Genomic DNA, 21,302 nt, shown 5'->3' with positions numbered 1-21,302 from the left:
CAGGAGAGTCTATTTGGGGTAGTTACATACCTCCTATGTGAATTTTTAAGTTGGTTGGTTAGTTGAATCTCCCTCTCTTTAAACTTCCGCTTTCTTTTGACCATATAATTTTTAATCTTGCCCCGCAAAACCACTTTTTCTGCTTCCCAGAGTATTTCTGGGCTATTCACATCAGGGCTGTTCTGGCTGTAATACACTTTCCATCTTTCCGATAGAAAATTCCGGAACTTTTCATCTTAAAACATGTATTTAGGGAAGCTAAACATATTCCTACTTCTACCTTTGATCGCCACGTCCTCAATCTTCAAACTTATTATTGCGTGATCCAAAATAACTATCTCATCAATACATGTCTCTATTTCCAGAGCCAATAATCTTTCCTCTATCAAAAACATATCTATTCGTGAAAATGTTTTAAATGATTTAGATTCGCACGAGAATGAGCGCTCATCTGGGTGCTATAGGCGCCAAATGTTTCTTAATTTTAATATCTTTGCTAATTCCTGTAGGAGCTTTGCCTCTCTATTATGTTTTCTAGTGGCTCCAGACCGTAACCTATCAATCCCTGGACACATCGTGGCATTAAAGTCACCAGCCATCACTATGTTTTGTCCTAGGTAATTTGCTGCTTTATTCTTTATCATTTCTCAAAATTCTGTCCCAATTTCATTTGGCCCGTATATGTTACAGAACGTCCAGAATCGATAGTTAAGTTAATTTCGGCTTGTATAAACATAAATCTCCCTCTCGGGTCTAACATTTGGCTCTTAATCACGTATGACAGATTCCTATTAAACATTATGGCCACTCTGCATTTCCTACTATTACAAGGAGTTGCTATGATTTCAGTAATCCAATTAGTTTGCAACTTTTGTATTTCTGCCTCTTTCAAATGCAACTCTTGCAAAAAAAAAAATAACATCTGGCGTGTGACGCTTTAACATTTTTAGCACATTCTTCCTTTTAATGGGGGAGGTGACACCTCCCACATTCCACGACACACACTTCAACATTTAATTTTAATATTTATTTTAAAAACCATTAATGAATACAAATGAATTCCTACCTCTCTGCCAGGGAGTCAAGTTTGATCTATACATTGGCACAAGAGACATGCCTACCGCGCCTGGTGTTCCCCGGTGGTCGCCCATCCCGGTACTGACCAGGCCTAGCCCTGCTCCACTTCAGAGATCATACGGGATCGGGTGTTTCAAGGCCGCTTGGCGGTAGACCTGCAACACACAATATAAAACCATTAAAACAGACATAAAGGAAAGAGAGAAAAAAAACAAAACAAAAAAACCCCTCCATAGGATCTTCGAGCAAAGTAAATAACAAACATGTCCAACATCATCATTAATCTATAATAGTGTAGAAACCCGAACATCATATTCAGTGTGTCATACCTCAACACCGTTTTCTGTACAATATTTTTTAGCTTCTGTTGCTGTATTTAACACAGTCACATTTCCTTCTGAATTAAAAATTACAATTTTGGCTGGATACCTCATGTTTGCCTGAATCCCTGCCTTAATTAAGCTTGTGCAATAGGGTGCCATTGCCTTTCTCTTTGAGGAGGTCTCCGTTGAGAAGTCCTGAAACAGAAAGACAGGTTTCATACCTATCTTGAACCCGCTAAATTTTCCTATAATGTCTCATAATCTTTACCTTGTGTTGAAAGTTTAAATACTTAATTACCACCATCCTTGGGTGCGGGTTACCTTCTTGGGACTCCCTCACTGATCCTGTTCTATGCGCTCTTTCTACATAATTTTTTTCTGCTAACTGCATCCCTAACAATTGTAGTAGAGTCACTGAAGCAAATAATACTAGATCTTGATACTCGCTCAGCTCGGGCAGTCCGATAATGCAAATATTATTCCTACGAGACCTGTCTTCCAGATCCTCTATTTTGGATTGCATCATTTTTATTTTGTTCTCATAGTTAGTCCAATTTGTATCTTGCATATTTTGTCTATCCTCTACTACTGATATTCTTTCTTCTACTTCTAATATCCTATTTGAAAAGGATCTGATCTCTGTGGATAGGGTGGCTATCTCCTTCTTAACTGATTCAAATTGGGGTAGAATCATTTCTGCAAGTTGGTTAAGTGTCAGCTGTTTCTCTGTGCCTTATAACTGAGGCTCCATACTATCCTCATGACTTGTCTCCTGTGCTGCCTTGGACTTTTTGTCTCTCTTGGGGGTCATTATGGGGGACCTAGCTTTAAGATTAGGGATATACCTTTCCATGAAGTGTGCGTTAGTGTAGTGTTATAAGTAAAAATTTATAGTTGGATATAAAAAATGTGTGCTACTCTCTACTAAGCCAGAATGGTTCAAGTGCACCATGAGGAAACTCCCTCTAAAGAGTCCTAGTGGGACTACTAGTGCCTGTAAATTGTGTAGTGTGAGAAATGGGGTATTCCTAAAAATTCGACACAAACTGACAGTCTCCCTGAATGCCCTATCTCCTGTCCAATCAGATCAAATTGTTCTCTCAAATTGTCCTGTGTCCCTTTACCAGATATTTAAGCTTAATAACTTTCCAATGTTATACAATACTTTCTATTAACAACATACTATCTAAACAATAGCTCAGCTAGGCCTATAATCAAAACATTCACCTTCCAACATAATTCAAACTATAATAAATTGTGGGATATTCTGCAAAAGAGAAAAAATGACAGTGCAATAAATGTCCCAATTAATGCATATTAATGCGTATAGCAATATTTGTTTTAACTATATACTGCCATTCCATGCAACATGTGCAGTTGGAGATTTGGTTGTTTAATATCCCTTTCATCTCCAGACACTATATAACAGGACGGGATGCTTAATAATGTTCAGAACACAGTTCTCCCCCTACACCTCATCTATATAATGATAACTTTACCCAGAAGGGCAAGGTTCCAGCTCAACATCCAGTCCCCTCTTTCAAAGTCCCTTTCTCTTTGGGGCACAGATTACCAAAAAGAAAATGTCCTCCTGTAATCTGGATGATTACAAAGTTTACTATCGCCGCCTCCAGCACCTTTGTTATATCCAAGCTTCCTCCAGATGGGTGTACCGAAAGGCTCAATGAGGAAACCCTAGCTTCTAGGCTTCAATCTAAGCCCCTATACCTCAGCAGGTATCGATCCTGGCTTGCCAACTGAGACCGCAATCTCTCATTTATCAGCTTATGGTATACCAGCCAGTCTACTCTGTCCGATGCTTATCTTTGTGCTCTATAATTGGTATGCGCTACTTCAAGGCTGTATCTCTGATACCTCCTCAGGGCTTTATTCTTTGTTCGGTAGTCACTAATAGCTCTCCTACTACCCACTAAGTGAGCCGTTAAACCTCCAAGTAACACTCCAGACCGGTCAATCTTCGAACCCCTTCCAGCTCAATACTTTACACCGACAACAGTTCCAAATTCCTATGCAGGCACACAGACATAAGCGTTATAGCAAAAACGCATACAGAGGCAATACTTGCGTGACCTGCTGTTCGTCTGCCATCCTGCTTCCTTGCACCCGTTCTTCTCCTCCATCCCTCCACTTGCACGGCACCAGGCGAGACACCTCCCATCTGTTTTCCGGCGGATCGATAGACTGCTGCCTCACTCAGCCCACAATCGAAGCTGTGCTTTGCTCTTGGTAAGATCTTGGTAAGGTCCGCGGGTGAACTCTCAACATCTGTTAGTGGTGATCTGTTGTCCGACTGCAGCCTCTTTCCAGTATGGTTGTTGGCGTTGTGTGTGTGTACGTGGCTGATACCAATCAGCCGGGTATCAGTAAAAGTGGACTACCGTCTCTCAGTTGTCTGCTCTCCCCAGGCAGGGCTCTCACTCCCGGCAATAGGAGATATTGTGGTGGGGTATGTTTAATTCAGCTCTCTCTCACAGAGCTCTAGCGTGTACGTCTGTTACACGCTCCTCCCACAGGAAGTCCTTCAAAACGTTCTTGTTTAAACAGCTTTTCTATACAAATTACTTTAAAGTATAGGTGGGAATACAACAGTAAAAGACAGCTATTGCAAATTAAATAAATGAAAACAATTTAATACACTCCATCAGGTAACATAGATCCCATTAAGGGCCAGATTACAAGTGGTGTGGTATTTTGCACTTCTGCTAGAGCACAAATCGCGCTAGAAGTAAACTTTTTGTGCTTGTCAGATTGGGCTAGTATTGTGAGTTGAAAGTAAAAAGTTATCCCTCTCACGCTCAGCCCGATGAGCACAAACAGCTTACTTCTTGTGCAATTAAACCCGACTCGTGCACAAACACAATTGCATGTTCTCATATGTGCATACCTGATCGCATATTCACATATGCGCAAACCCAATATAAATATTACACAAAAATGCTGTTACATGTTTTCATCTACCTAACTGCAAACGGCTCCAATGCACATATATATCCACATATATATACAGGTATATGTATATATATATTTATATATACGTTGATTGGAGTAGCAGTGTTAGTCCAGAGATTTAGATATCAAAATAACAAGAGTATTGAATTGAGCAATTATACTTTTTTATTGGACTAACTATACATTTATAAGATGACAAGCTTTCAGGATGAATGTCTTGCTTTTTCAAGTCTGAAGCAATACTGAACAATTTGACAAAATTTATAGATATGGGGGCACATTTATCAAAGGTCTTGCGGACCTAATCCGACAGTGCGAATCAGGTCTGCAAGACCTCGCTGAATGCGGAGAGCAATAAGCTCTCTGCATTTAACATTGCACCAGCAGCTCACAAGAGCTGCTGGTGCAACGCCGACCCCTGCCGACTCGCGGCCAATCGGCCACCAGCATGGAGGTGTCAATCAACCCGATCGTACTCAATCGGGTTGAATTCCGGCGATTCCTGTCTGCCTCATCAGAGCAGGCAGACAGGGTTATGGAGCAGCTGTCTTTAGACCGCTGCTTCATAACTGCTGTTTCTGGCGAGTCTGAAGACTCGCCAGAAATACGGGCCCACAAGCTCCGTTCGGAGCTTGATAAATGGGCCCCTATATCTTAAAACATAGGATGGATAAAAAGACAGAAAGTGTTACAGAGGTCTGAATGCAGGTGGAGGAGGGGGTGTCGTAAAAATCATGATGGGGTTTAGGAGACAGAGGCAGACAGTGTCAGTAAAGGATACCAGACAGGGGAAATATATGGTAATACACAAAGCATATACTGACATAAAGTTATATATCAACATAGAATCAATATAAATAAAGATGTGAAATTAGGTATACAGGGGAATATAAGATAGTCAAAAAAGGAGAAAGGAAAGAAAGGAAAAGGCAATAATAATAATGACAAAAGTGTGGACATAGACTTACCTGCGTACCTATGCATAGAGAGTGTGGAATATACAATGTAATTGACTACAGTATATGAAAGTACATTACAAAAATGTTTGATAATGGGTTAAGAAACCGTAGTCCACATTAAGTCCAGAATTTAGCAAGTTGAAGTGCATTATCATATATATGTGTGCGTACGTATGTATTTATGTATTTGTAGGTGTATATATGTCTGTAAATACATATATACACATATAAATACATATGTACATAAACATTTATATATATATATACATGCATATACAGTACATATTTAGAAATGTATATGTATGTACAGTATCTCTATGTTAAAGTCCTTTGTCTGCCTTTTTTTAACACCTGAGATCTCATATCTCTTATAACTTTTGTGTGCAATTTTTATTATTATTATGATTTATATTAGATAGTGTTATTATGAGTGTAACTGTACTTTGTAATGTATTTTTTAAGTATTTTATGACACAACTTGTAATATCAGCGCAATTTAACCTGCACACAAATGATAGCGAAAACTTTTGCGTGCCATTTGTAATGTAGCCCTAAATGGGAGAAAAAAATGACAGTACACTAGATTCAATAATGTTATTTGTTTAAAGTATTTTGTGTTGCGATATAGTAACAATAACAGTTACATTTAGAGGTTGTGAAACTAATGGTACTTTTAAAAGAAAAAAATAGCTTAATCTGTTTGAGCTTAAAGATTTTGGATATTAGAGATCTGTATTCGACTTCGGACAATTAAAAATGTATCTGAATTTATGCCAATGCGGCAAGTCAACTGGTACAAAAACAGCCAAAAACATTATTGAATAAAACAGATTATTGAATAAAACAATTGCTTCACCACTTTGATTTGTTTACTTGTTTGCTGGAAGAGGCCAGAAGGGGGAAGGAGCTATTGTTTTGCTAATGAGCTCCTTTGTTTTTAATGATGAACAGGGGGTCTGTTTGATGTTAGTCTAATCAAGCCTAGAATAGAGAGGAGGGATACTTGGAGAAGCTCAGTCATTTTCAGTCACTTTCACTGTAGCTGTTGGAATGTTCAGTTGTTCAACTTCTGTGCCTCTGTGATCTAGTCATTGGGATTTATTTACCAAGCAGAGGATGCTGCTTATTCCGCATGAACCTTCCGGCTCGCCAGAAACAAACGTTAAGAAGCAGCAGTCATAAGACCGCTGCTCCTTAACTTATCCACCACCTTTTAGGTGGCGGAATGTAATCATCCAAATCAGATACGATCAGGATGATTGACATCCCCTGCTAGCGGCCGATTGGCCGCAAATGTGCAGGGGGAGGCATTGCACAAGCATTTCACAATAAATGCTTGTGCAAAGTTAAATGCTGACAGCATAAGCTGTTGGCATTTAGCGATGTTGGGCGGACATGATTTGCTACATCGAATCATGTCCGCCAGCCATTTGATAATTCAGCCCCATTGACACAAATTCAATCAGAGAGTTGTATTATCTTTAAATTGTTCAAATTCCATAATGAAATATTTTTGTTAAATATTAGTTGTATATATTTGCTGTTCCCATTGGAAATAACAGTAAAGGATCTGAATCCAATATTCAACCCAAGACCAAATGCCTATATGAATGAAATTCAGTCGAACCAAAAGTTGGAAAAATTAGAAACAAATCTTTCTGATAACAAGGATAACTAAACTGTAATGAGTATGGAATACATGAGAGAGCAATTTATGTGCATTATACTGTACACATGTTGATCATACGTTTTTGTAAAAATGTGTGGGTTTTATTTTGGTATGTATTTGGTTTAGATACAATTTTATCAATACAGGAAATTAATATCCTGCATAAAAGAAATGTAAAAGTACGTTTTGAAGGATTTCTCACACTGTAAAATGTGCTTTCACTATTGAGCCTCTTTCTTCTCACTCTACTTATTGTATTTATGCAAACTGAATTGCACTGTATAGTCTGCATTTTAACAACGGGGATAGCATAAACATGGTAGGCACAGTCAGATTACATAAACACAGTTGGTACAGTAAGATTGCATACACAAAGTTGGTAGAGGGAGATCCAGTTTTCATAAAAGCGGTTTGTAGAGTGCGATATCATTTGCATAAACACGGTCAGTATAGTGAAAAATAAGCGTATTGTTAATTACAATGTTAGAAATTGCTCCTTTTTACAAAACACATTATAAACTATGAGTAATGATTCAAAATGTACTATCATGACGAGGTAAAGTTACAGCCATTTTTTTATGAAAAATATTAATATCTTATAATCAAAATACAAACTTTTTTACTATAAACAAACTAAGAAATAATGTATAATGAACATTTTATAACACTGTATAATTCATATAAACTACACCTCACAGACAAATATACTGTATATCCGAATTACCCCAGCTCAATTGTATGACTAACTGATTTACAAGTTTGGAAAAGGTTAATTTCATGTAAATTGCTATTGTCCTTTGAAAAGTATCAGTGAAAACACTTGTATTGTAAGGGGTATTCATGCTGAATGGCCATTGTATTAGTGATTTAACATTTGCATAAGGTGTAACTGGTAGGTTATTTGTAACTTCACAATGGGATCACAGTTTACTTTCAGGTCTGGTAAGTTGTGCTTGAACAATACTAATTCTTGAGTGTGGAAACTTTACTTTTAACTTGTAATACAGGTGCACATATGATGCCAATATATTTGCGGTAGCAGTTTCACAACAGACCAATTGAAACTAGAAATCTTCCACAAAATACCTCTCCACTTAATCTAGGACATTGTTTCTGAACGCTGTGAACTAACAATACTCCCGTAAATGTTCTTCATACTGCTTTTATTGTGCTCTTGAAAAAGGCTATTGTAATAGCCGGAACATGTTGAGCTTGTATTTATGAAATCCTTGAAACTGCATTTGATGAAGTTCTTTTGATTTTAAATAAAGGCTGATTTTTCACCTCTATCTTGTGAGTATGCTCTGAATTTGGAGACCAAGTTTGTAGAATCTTATCTGCAGAGGATGGGGACAGCTTCAAGTTCCTTAAAGGGACATTAAACACTTTGAGATGGTAATATAAAATGATACATTTTATATATAAAACAACTCTGCAATATACTTTCATTATTTATTTTCTCCTCTTTGCCTGTAATTCCATTCTGAAATTGTGAACTTTTCAGTTCCTGTTAGAAATGGAAGTGCAGAACACTGTTAAATCCAGCACAACCATTGGCTGCACACTCTAATGACCAATGTATAACTGTCCCTAATTGGCCACAGCAGAGAAGGTAACACAAGTTACAAAATGGCAGCTCCCAGTGTTTTATAGACACTAAAACTTTACACTTATTTTATCACTTTTTAAACAACTAATGAAACTTTAAAAAATGCATCTACATGTTAATCATGGACTAATCTTTTCTTTGAATGCATCATTCTATCTAGCATGTATTCAGTGTTTAATGTCCCTTTAAAGTGTTACAGCACCACCAAAGTCTGCTTCATACATATCCTGTAAATTGAAATAAAGCCTACAATGAAACCTTGCTGTATCACCTCCTATTAACACCTACAGTGCAGTGGAGCTCTACTTATATGAACTGCTCTAAACTAGTTTTATTTAACACCTCATCTAGCAGCATCATTTACCAAAAATTAAATGTCTAGCACAATTCTCAGTGTATTACAACATCTACCAATAAAGTATTCTATTACATATAGATATGAAGGGAGTCTAAACATTTGGGTATTATGGCCCTTTAAGGTTTGAACACTTGAAAGTGATGCAGCATAGCTGTAAAAAGCTGACTAGAAAACATCTCCTGAACATCTCTATGTAAAAAAGAAAGATATTTTACCTCAAAAGTTCCTCAGTAGCCACCTCCCATTGTAAAGGATTTCTAAGCAGCATTTTAGTGTGTCTGTCCTGGGACATCTGAAGGGATGAGCATCGTGCACTCTCATCTTATTTCACCAATCAGGTAAAGGAAGTTTACAATGAAATCTCATGAGAGTCAAGTCAAATCTCATGAGATCACAGTAAAAGTTCATGACCTCAGCACTGCTGATGCTGATTGGCTGCTGTTCATTTCTTCATTTTTTTACCTGCAGCTGGGAGCAGTTGAGTATAACTTTTTACACAGAACTTACTCTGCTGAGCTGAGGAGATTGTGAGGTAAAATATCTTCCTTTTTTACATAGAGATGCTCAGGTGATATTTTCCTGTCAGCTTTTTACAGTTATACTGCATTAGTTTCAAGTGATTTAGCATATGAGTATTATGTCCCTTTAATTGGCCTCAACAATGCTATTCTATTCTATTGCCATAGAAGCAAGCTTGTCGTAAGTGGAGACCAAAATGTATGCACAGGCATAAAGGGACAGTCTACTTGAAATTTTTTATTGTTTAAAAAAATAGATAACCCCTTTATTTCCTTACCCATTCCCCAGTTTGCATAACCAAGAATGTTAAATTAGTGCACTTTTTACCTCTGTGATTACCTTGTATCTAAGCTTCTGCCCCCTTATCTCAGCTATTTGGACAGACTTGCATTTTAGCCAATCAGTTCTGACTCCACAGGAGTGAGCACAATGTTATCTATATGGCACACATGAACTAGCAGTGTCTAACTGTGCAAAAACTGTCAAAATACACTGAGATAAAAGGCAGACTTCAAGGGCTTAGAAATCAGTTTGAGCCTACCTAGGTTTAGCGTTTAACAAAGAATACCAAGAGAACAAAACAAATTTGATGATAAAAGTAAATTGTAAAGTTGTTTAAAATTGCATGCCCTATCTGAATCATGAATGTTTCATTTTGACTAGACGGTCCCTTTAAGTAACCAGACCCCTATCATGAAATACTATCAGTAACACATCTAATGCCATCAAAACTCATTCAACAATCATAACGAGCAAATCAACAGAAGAAACCGTGGAAAACAGGCTCTTAGTAGAGAAGCAAAATAGGTCAGCAATTTGTTGATAACAGCTTTTAAGCAGATTGGAAAGGTCAATACTACCAAACGTAGCATTGTTACCAAATACTCTTCTACTCAGACACAGAAATTACCTTTCCAATTTCCTGTCAGGCCTTTATGCTTTAGGTGCTCTGTAAGTCCATATTTGGGTCTCCACTGTCATTAGCGAGACCATAGCAATACAAATTATATGTATACAAAATAATATATTTGAATACGCAAGGTCAGACATTACAAAATAAATTCAATAGCACTCTTTTTCCTTGTGTAGCACTAATCTGTTTTGAGACAAACTATTATCATTACACTGGAATGAAAATTAAATGTAAGTTTAAAATGAAACAGAATTTGCACTCTTTATTTAGCCATATAACACTCAATAATTTATATTATTATATTAATAATTTTAAGAATCAGTAGTAATTTATAAAGTATGATAAAAAAGTTATTAAAATCATGATATTAATTTTGCACTTTCAAATTATGATGCTCATTAAAATGTTGTAAAGTGTGTAGAAATGTGTGTTATATAGCTGCACAATACAATTAGAAAAAAGGAAGTCCGTTTTTTTGGAAGAAAAAAAAAAGATTATAAGTTATTCATTGCTCAAAGGTATCATTCCGTTATGTTTGAAAAACTATTCAAATGGCTTTTTTTTTTTTTTTTTTACAAATGTTTATCTACCTATCTATCATCTATCTGTCATCTATATATTTATCTGTCTTTATAGAGAGATAGATAAATAGATGATGATAGATAGATGATAGATAGATAGATACATTTAAAAAAGCTTTAACTTCCCATTTGTATTAAAAAAAAACTATTTAGATGCTACTATTTCATATGAATGAGTGACAATTTCAGTATGAGTCCATTTTAAAATCCATTACAATCAAATAAATAAAACATGACTTTGTGTAGCAAAAACCTGTCAAAAACTCATTAGCAGTATTTCAATCCATAAAAAGCTGCATAACAAATACTATTTGTACAGTTTTATTTTTGTTTGTTATCTAATTCAACAGCCCTACCCTCTTGAAAAGCCATTTTAACATATATGTATGATGGTCTGCTTTGCCTTTCTCAATTTCTGTGAGGATGTTTGAAAAGCCCCAAAACATGTTTTTATGCGTAGGATATAAAGATTTTTCAAATGTATCACATACTTGGAGAGGCTAATTAATTCAAATGGATGTTCTTCTAATGGACTGGAACTGCATTAGTAAGTAAAATAAGAATTACCCAAGTTCAAAGTTTTCTCATGGCAAACAGAACCTCAAATTAAATTATTATTATTGTTTATTTATAAAGTGGCAACATATTATGCAGCTCTGTAAACATTGAAGGTACAGTCTGCACTATAAAGGTATATACATTATTTTAATCCTTGCCCAATGATTCCACAGCCTACCCTTTCCCCAGAAACGTGCTTTTTCCCATGCAGGCAAAAATTATGGTGTTTCGAAGTTTTGAAATGCCCATCTGATACCTCCTATATTTGATTTCACTATTTACCCGTGTTTGTGTAATCACGGGGGGCTGTGACACAGGACAATTTAAAGAGACGGACCATCTGCAAGCTACGATACTTCCGGAGTATTTGATTTTTATTTTTTTCTGAGAGTGCTAGAAGGTTCCTATTTAGTTGTGGTCTCATTAGTAACAGTGGACAAATTACAGGGTGGAATCATGTCTACAACTCCTCACAGACTGGAAGCGTGTCTGCAGCGAATGCCATTCTGAGATAACTAAGAAACTGCTGCCACTCAACGATGCAATAACTAAGAAGCTGCTGCCATTCTCAGAAAATATAAAATCAAATACTCTGGAAGTATCCTTGCTTGCAGATAGTCTGTTTCTTTAATTTGTACTCTTCACTTCCTGTTCAGGACTGCAATGTCATTTAGAGTGCAATGCTCATGCGTGAAATGCTGTGCACAAGTGTGAATTGCTGTGTGTGTCTCGCAGCCCTCAGTCACTCACACAAACCCAGGGAAATAGTGACATCACATCTAGAAGGGATTAGGCGGCCATTTCAAAATGGCCAAAGCGTCTAAACATCTTTGTTTTTACCTGCATGGGAAAAAAACCTGTTTCAGGGGATACGATAAGACTGTATGGTCACTGGGCAAGGATTAAAATAATTTACCTTTATAGTGTAGACTGCCCCTTCAATATACAGTTGTGGCATACAATCATCAGAAGATATTTACATAAATAACAATGGGTAGAGGGCCCTGCCCTTGAGTCACTGTAAGCTGTAAAACATCTTTACATAAGGCAATCAATAGGTAACGTGGCCTTCAGAGGTTACAACATGCTCACAAGTGTTAGAAAAATGTGTTATATTTGCTTTGTTCACTGCCTACTGTGTGCAATTATTAGAAATGTGCTTGAGATGTGTTGAAAAAACCTAACATCATGCAGTGACTTGGGATCACTTGTAGAACTTATTAAGCATAGCTTAGAGATGGGAGAGGAATTATGTGTTATAATTGGAATAAATAAGAGGTGATCCCTTAACCTCATTCTTAATTTCCCTATTTATTTTAAAAACATGTCCCTTAATACATTGTTTATGCTTTCCTACTTAATAATAAAGGAAATTGTTGGTTTTCTAATCTCTTTTAATCATACTTCAACACAATCTATCATCTATCTATCATCTATCTATCTCAGTCTGTCTATCTTATCATCTATCTATCTATCTATCTATCTATCTATCTATCTATCTATCTATCTATCATCTATCTATCTATCTATCTATCTATCTATCTATCTATCTATCTATCTATCTATCTATCTATCTATCAATAAAAAAACATATTTTAGGAGGAACTGGAAACCCAAGGGTTTTAAAAACTAGATTTTAAGACACAGAGGGGCAGATTACAAGTGGCATGCTATTGATATGCAATATCACTGGTCTGCTCTTACATACAGTATCTCACATAAGTGAGTACACCCCTCACATTTTTGTAAATATTTTATTATATCTTTTCACGTGACAACACTGAAGAAATGACACTTTGCTACAATGTAAAGTAGTGGGTGTACAGCCTGTATAACAGTGTAAATTTGCTGTCCCCTCAAAATAATAACTAGTGTTTGCGATGCGGGAGTGTGGCGGTTTAGGGGTTAATATATTTATTATAATGGCAGTGATGTCCGGAGCAGCAGATTTGGGGTTAATAGGTAGTTTATGGGTGTTAGTGTACTTTGTAACACTTAAGTTATGAGTTTTATGCTACAACTTTGTAACGTAAAACCCATAACTACTGACTTTCAGTTTACGGTACAGATCTTGTAGTTATGGGCTGTGCCACTCACTTTTTGGCCTCCAAGGCAAACTCGTAATACCGGCGCTATGGAAGTCCCATTGAAAAATGTAAAAGGTGCGGTAGTTACGTTGCATGTCGGCCAAAAAAGTGTGCGGTACAGCTATACCTACAAAACTCGTAATACCAGCGGTAGTGAAAAAGCAGCATTATGAGGCTTTTTCACTCATAACGCAAAACTCGTAATCTAGCCGATAGTTGAAAATTAATACTTAAATTCCGCTTGTGGGAATATTGTGCTCTATCTTGAGTTTAATGAAAAAATTAAAGGTTTTTGCAGGAATCTCTGTTTCCATAATAGTTACAATAACCTATTTAAAAGAACATGTTTTAATTACGCATACGCCTAGATTACAAGTTTTGCGTTAGAGACTGTGCGGTGCTAACGAGCAGTTTATGCTCACTTATAGACAGCGCTGGTATTACGGGTTTTTACAAACCCGGCGTTAGCCACAAAAAAGTGAGCGTAGAGCAAAATTTAGCTCCACATCTCACCTCAATACCAGCGCTGCTTACGTTAGCGGTGAGCTGGTAAAACGTGCTCGTGCACGATTTCCCCATAGGAATCAATGGGGGAGAGCCGGCTGAAAAAAAAACTAACAACTGCAAAAAAGCAGCGTAAAGCTCCTAATGCAGCCCCATTGATTCCTATGGGGAAACAAAAGTTATGTCTACACCTGACACCCTAACATGAACCCCAAGTCTAAACATCTCTAATCTTACACTTATTAACCCCTAATCTGCCACCCCCGACATCGCTGACACCTACATTATATTATTAACCCCTAATCTGCCGCTCCGGACACCGCTGCCACCTACATTATACTTATGAACCCCTAATCTGCTGCCCCCAACATCGCTGACACCTACATTATATGTATTAACCCCTAATCTAGCGCCCCCAATGTTGCCGCAACCTAACTACATTTATTAACCCCTAATCTGCCACCCCCAACGTCGCTGCCACTATAATAAAGTTATTAACCCCTAAACCGAACACCCCCTAACTTAAATATAATTAAAATAAATCTAAATAAAATTACTACAATTAACTAAATTATTCCTATTTAAAAATAAATACTTACCTATAAAATAAACCATACACTAGCTACAATATAACTAATAGTTAAATTGTAGCTAGCTTAGGGTTTACTTTTATTTTACAGGCAACTTTGTATTTATTTTAACTAGGTACAATAGTTATTAAATAGTTATTAACTATTTAATAACTACCTAGTTAAAATAAATACAAATTTACCTGTAAAATAAAACCTAACCTAAGTAACAATTACACCTAACACTATACTATAATTAAATTAATTACCTAAATTAAGTACAATTAATTACAATAAAATAAAATTAAAGTACGAAAAAAAACCCCACTAAATTACAGAAAATAATAAAGAAATTACAAGATTTTTAAACTAATTACACCTACTCTAATCCCCCTAACAAAATAAAAAGCCCCCCAAAATAAAAAAAGCCCTAGCCTACACTAAATTACAAATAGCCCTTAAAAGGGCCTTTTGTGGGGCATTGCCCCAAAGTAATCAACTATTTTACCTGTAAAAAAAAATAAAAAAATACCTCCCCAACATTAAAACCCACCACCCACACAACCATCCCTACTCTAAAACCCACCCAATCCCCCCTTAAAACAACCTAACACTAACCCCTTGAAGATCACCCTACCGTGAGAAGTCTTCACCCACCCGGACAGAAGTCCTCAACGAATCCGGTAGAAGTGGTCCTCCAGAAGGGCATAAGTCTTCATCCAGACGGCATCTTCTGTCTTCATCCATTCGGCGCGGAGCGGGTCCATCTTCAAGACATCCAACGCGGAGCATCCTCTTCTGTCCACGGCCGACGACTGAATGAAGGTTCCTTTAAATTACATCATCCAAGATGGCGTCCCTTCAATTCCGATTAGCTGATAGAATTCTATCAGCCAATCAGAATTAAGGTAGAAAAAATCCTATTGGCTGATGCAATCAGCCAATAGGATTAAACTGGCATTCTATTGGCTGATTGGAACAGCCAATAGAATGTCAGCTCAATCCTATTGGCTGATTGGATCAGCCAATAGGATTGAAGTTCAATCCCATTGGCTGATTGCATCAGCCAATAGGATTTTTTTCTACCTTAATTCCGATGGGCTGATAGAATTCAGCTAATCGGAATTGAAAGGACCGCATCTTGGATGACGTAATTTAAAGGAAACTTCATGCAGTCATAGGCCATGGACAGAAGAGGATGCTCAGCGTCGCATGTCTTGAAGATGGACCTGCTCCGCGCTGAATGGATTAAGATAGAAGATGCTGTCTGGATGAAGACACCCCGCCCGTCTGGAGGACCACTTCTGCCCGGTTGGATGAAGACTTCTGCCCGTCTGGAGGACCACTTCTGCCGGATTCGTTGAGGACTTCTCACGGTAGGGTGATCTTCAAGGGGTTAGTGTTAGGTTTTTAAAGGGGTGATTGGGTGGGTTTTAGAGTAGGGTTGGTTGTGTGGGTGGTGGGTTTTAATGTTGGGGGGAATTTTTTTTACAGGTAAAAGAGCTGATTATTTTGATATTTAGATATGTAATTTTTATGAGAAAAATTTACCTATATATGTTTTCACATTAATTCGTACAAAATTACTCTGTTATGTTATATAACCACATATCTGTTATTGTACCTATCGCCCTGTTTTTTCTGTATCGACTCGTTGTCAAAATCAGGTTTTGATACAATAGATATAATTTACATGTGTTGTAAGATTGAAACTTCAGTAGAATGAGCTTAAAGAACCATTTCAATTGTTTGAGCTTAAATAGAGTTAATAGTTCACATATTATTGAAGGGTTAATTTTAAGAGGTGTGGTATTGTTCCGCCCCGGGTAAAAGGAGGTTCTTTGTTTTTAACCTATTAACTGGTTCCAATGGGTATTTAACCTCATTTGGAACAAGTGACTGCAGCTACAATTACGGCCCTTGGAGCCGAAACGCGTCAGCAAGCAGTCTTTGGGGTGGAACGCACACCACTCATGTATCAAGGGATTCGTATTGTCATTATTGTAATGATGAGCTTTTAATGTTTCTTCAAATAAAGCTTTCTGAAACTTCATCTGTATCCAGTGCATCCAACTTTTTGTTATTGCTACATTGATTGAAACATAGGATATTGCACGGATAACACGAAGGAGACCCCTGCAAACACAAGCCCACTCACCTCTCATGGCAACAGGTGGATGAGAATACGGGAGGCAGGATCGGGTGACGTCACACGCTGAGCGAGATTGAGGCTCGATGCTAACAGAGTGAAGCAGGACGCTTGTAATTCCCGTTTCATGGACGGCACTGGTGGAGGTTTTTACCCACAGTGACAAGACACTCTGTGGATATCGTACAGACAGGTCGCCCTATGGAGGATCTTTGCCGCTAGGACCGGTCCACTGTGTGAGGTGAGTGGTGAAGTTACGGACGTTACGGGTCCGGTCACATATGTAGAGTTGTCGACAGTGCAGTGGACTTGGGATTGTTACAGGTGCCGATAACGAATTGCATTTATCATTTAAAATGCGGTACCAGGCTTGACAGGAGAGGGTCTACCGCTCACTTTTTGGCAGACTCGTAATACCGGCGCTATGCAAGTCCCATTGAAAATATAGGATACGCAATTGACGTAAGTGGATTTGCAGTATTTCCGAGTCTGGCCAAAAAAGTGAGCGGTACACCTGTACCTGCAAGACTCGTAATGCCAGCGGGCGTTAAAAAGCAGCGTTAGGGCCTCTTAAACCTGCTTTTTAAGGCTAACACACAACTCGTAATCTAGGCCATAGTATTTATAAGTAATTACATGCTTATATATTGAAAAATAAAGATAAAAAAACCCATTAAAATTGTAATATTGTGATCAAACAAAGTTGAAAAAGTTATTAAAAGGACGTTAAATACCAAATAAATGCTAGATAGAATGAAGGATTCAAATAAAAGATTAGTCTGATAATAACATGTAGTTGTATTTTTAAAAGTTTCATTAGCTGTTTAAAAAAGTCTAAAGTTGAAAGTCATTAATCTGACTGTTATATATATATAAATAAAAAAATAACCCATCCTGGCAGTTCACAAATCTGTCAGCTTTTTGTTTAGCACCCACCAATCTATGGCAGCAGAAGCTTGTCTTTGGTATATATGAATGGCCTCAAAATATCAGCAGCCTTTCCTAGGTTTAAGGTTTAAAATAATTAAGGCTCTGGGTGAAATGTATAAAGCTGCTAGATGCAGCTTTATAAAGTTTCAGTGCAGGCTTGCATAAGTGAGCCTGAAGCCGATAGTTAAGTAGCAGCAGTCATTAGACCGCTGCTTCCTAACCTACTCGCCAACTCTGATTTTGCCAATCAAAATCGGCCCGTATAAGTCTGACCTGGTTAATTGACATCCTCAACAGCCGCGCGATAGCAAGGGGTGGCATTGCACCAGCGTTGCATTGTTTGTTTTATTAGTATTTAAAAAACAGGATGGAGCGAGTGCACCTTTAAAACTAATTAGATAATAGTGAGCTAAATAATTTTTGAGTGGTTAAGAATATGCTCTACACCCTTCTAAGTGATAGCAATTCCTCCAAATTGTTATCGATGTAAAAGTTAGAACGGACAAGTGAAGGGGAGCTAGGTTTCAATTGATTAGAAAATAATTGAAAAATAATAGCAAAGTGCTTTATATCGTGTTGCAGCGTGGTGGGTGAACAGATATTAAAAACATAAAATTTGTATGTGTTAACTAGTTTGTGTGATGATAAGATGATAAGATTGTGGAAATCAATATAAATAATAAAGAGAAAGAGAAAAATGAGGTATTGTACAAAATGTGACAATTTTTATATATTGAACAAATGTAGCGAATAACAAGTTGTAACAAATACAAGTAGGATAGGAACAAATGCAATTATAATACAATATGGTATATATTTAATACAATATGGTATATATTTAAAAATAGGCAGATTAAAAAAGAGGCAAATTAAAAAGACATTAAATACATATTTGCACAATATATATGTTGTATGTGTATCGCACTGCAGTGGATAAAAAATGGATAAAAAAGGTCTAGTAAAATTGTATAAAACAACCCAAGATAGGGTAGTTTTGATAAGAGCGGTTGATTGTTAAAAGAGTGCCTTATAACACCTTATAAAAGTACCTTAGAAAGTAGTGGTTCTCAAAACTACTTAGTTGTTTAGTGGGATCCGTTGGAAGACATTCATATGGATAAGCTATTAGTAATAGCTAAAAAGGGAACTTTTGTGGATGGCGGTTGTCTCAATACTATTTATCAGTATGGACTCCGGTCTGATAGCAGGTATCTGGTTCCAAATGGAGAAAAGTTTTCTTTGTTTAGGGTCCTGTGGAATTTCCTGGAAATTGCGGTGTCCCAATACTCTCTGTCAGTATGGACTTATGTTCGCAAGTGAAGGAGAAATTTCTTGGAAGTTGCGGTGTCCCAATACTCTCTGTCAGTATGGACTTTTGGATCCTTAGCTGAACCAGTGTGTAGCAGCAGTTGGATTTCTTGGGATCCGTTTGGCGGCAAAAAAGAGTTCAAAGTTTAAAGTACCAGCTTTTTTTCTAAGTGACCGGCTTTTTCAAACAAAACGGTTTTTTCAAATAACCGGCTTTTTCAAATTGCCCGGCTATATATGCAGTGTTTCAGAGTGTAGGCAGCTCTACGCGTTTCGGCCGTAGCCTTTATCAAGATGCCAGTGAACACTCTGTAGGGCATTTATAAAGGGCTGTATAGATTGCTATTGGATAACATTGGTAGGCAATCTGTGTTACTATTGGGTGTTTGTAATTGCTTTTAACCAATAGAAAAGTTCATAGAAAAAACACAAAAAAGTAAAGTGGAACATCTTTTATTGAATTTACAGTTTGTGTAAGTAGAAATGGTGTGAAGCTTGTGTTGGACAAGGATTTTTATAACTATTTGTGTTAGGAATGTGTTTAGATATAGTATAAAGGTATAGTGTCAAATATAATATAAAGGTACAGTGTCAAAATAAAAAATGGGTATAGGAAGAACAATTAATTTCTTTGTGCCTAAATGACTGATATATAAAATATATCTTTTGTGATTAAATAAAGTATCTGCTAATATGGATCTAGATGCTCATTTATTAAGGCGATATTGCTTTAGATAAAAGGTAATGTTAAGGGAAGTATTTTAATCTTAAAAGATGAGGTACTAGATTATTGTTCGTTATCTTATATTAATCTATATTTAGGAATGGTTATTCTTTGTGTTTTGATCAGTGTTAATAATGTTGATTTTTATAAAAAATGAAGATTTTTTGGGTAAGTGAAAAAGGGGCAAAATAAACTATTTTATTAAACTATGTTATAAAGATCAATTTTAATTCCAAAAAGTTATTGGGTTTAGACTGAGCTGATCTTACTCAGTAGTTTATTCATAGGTCTTAAAATTAAGAAAGGGGGGCAGAGTAAACTATTATGTTTAATCAACTAATGTGAATATCGTTGTGTATAAATTTGTTTATTATTTGTTTTAATTAAAAAATGGGAAGAGATATTTAAAGAACTTTTGTTATAGAGTATTTATATTTATATTTTGATAGAAAATCTTCTTTTTATTTGTTTTTAATTTTAGTTTTTGATTTTGTTTTTAATTTGACTTTTAATTTGATTTTAAATTAGAAAGTTTAGGTCGAATTCCATATTTAATCCATATGGATGGAGAGTTTTAAATGCATAGATATATTCTGCTTCCTTTCTAAGTAGAAAATGTTCCATATTACCTCCTCTGGGGCTAAGAAATACTTTTTAATTCCCCAATATTTGAATTTGTTAATGTTTCCGTTGTGACATTCTGTGAAGTGTTTGTTTAGTTCAGTATTGGTAGCTTTGTGTTCTATATGGTGTAGGTGTTCTCTAATTCTATCTCTAAACATGCGGCTCGTTTGGCCAAAATATTGTAGGCCGCATGAACACTGTATGCAGTAAATTACATTTTGATCTGAACAGCGTATGATTTCTTTTATGTTTATGTATTGTTCATTATTATTTGATTTTATTGTTTTGATTTTTGAACTATGTTTACATGATTTGCATGAAATGCATGGACAAAATCCTTCTATTTTTTCTTTTTTGAAATTTGTATCTACTAAGTTGTTGGTTGTTTTATTTTTAAATTCACTAGGTGACAGAATATTTTTTAAATTTTTTGCTCTTTTAAAAATAATGTCCGGCTGATTTTTTATTCTAGGTCCTAATATCTGATCTTGTTTGATGTAATGCCAATGTCTATTGAGGATCTTTTTTATTTCATGATGTTGGGAACTATATTGTGTGATGAATGGTATAAAAAATGGGTCTTCAGTTTTTTGTTTTTGTTTTTGTTTTGTCAAATGTTGTGTAGTTAATATTAACTCTCTGTTTTTTTCTTCAGCTTCTTTTTTGGCTTTATTAATAATATGGGACTTATAACCTTTTTCTTTAAATCTCTGTGTGAGAATTTCGGATTGTTTAGAAAATTGGTTGATATCTGAACAGTTTTTACGAATTCTTAGATACTGACCCTTGGGTATATTTGTTTTCCATCTTGTTAGATGGCAACTATCATTGTGAATATAATTGTTTGCGTCTGTTTGTTTGAAATAAGTTC

The 21,302-nt window shown here is 36.3% G+C and overlaps 1 pseudogene; it reads right to left on the bottom strand.

The window, feature by feature from the left end:
* Positions 1-1,114: 1,114 nt before the first annotated feature.
* LOC128646234 (uncharacterized) lies at positions 1,115-1,232 on the bottom strand (annotated as a pseudogene).
* Between the last annotated feature and the right edge of the window lie 20,070 nt (positions 1,233-21,302).

This window comes from Bombina bombina, chromosome 1, assembly GCF_027579735.1.
Source record: "Bombina bombina isolate aBomBom1 chromosome 1, aBomBom1.pri, whole genome shotgun sequence".
In the NCBI taxonomy this organism is placed as follows: domain Eukaryota; kingdom Metazoa; phylum Chordata; class Amphibia; order Anura; family Bombinatoridae; genus Bombina; species Bombina bombina.
The sequence above is the reverse complement of the archived record's forward strand: the minus strand, read 5'-3'. Positions and strand labels throughout refer to the sequence as shown.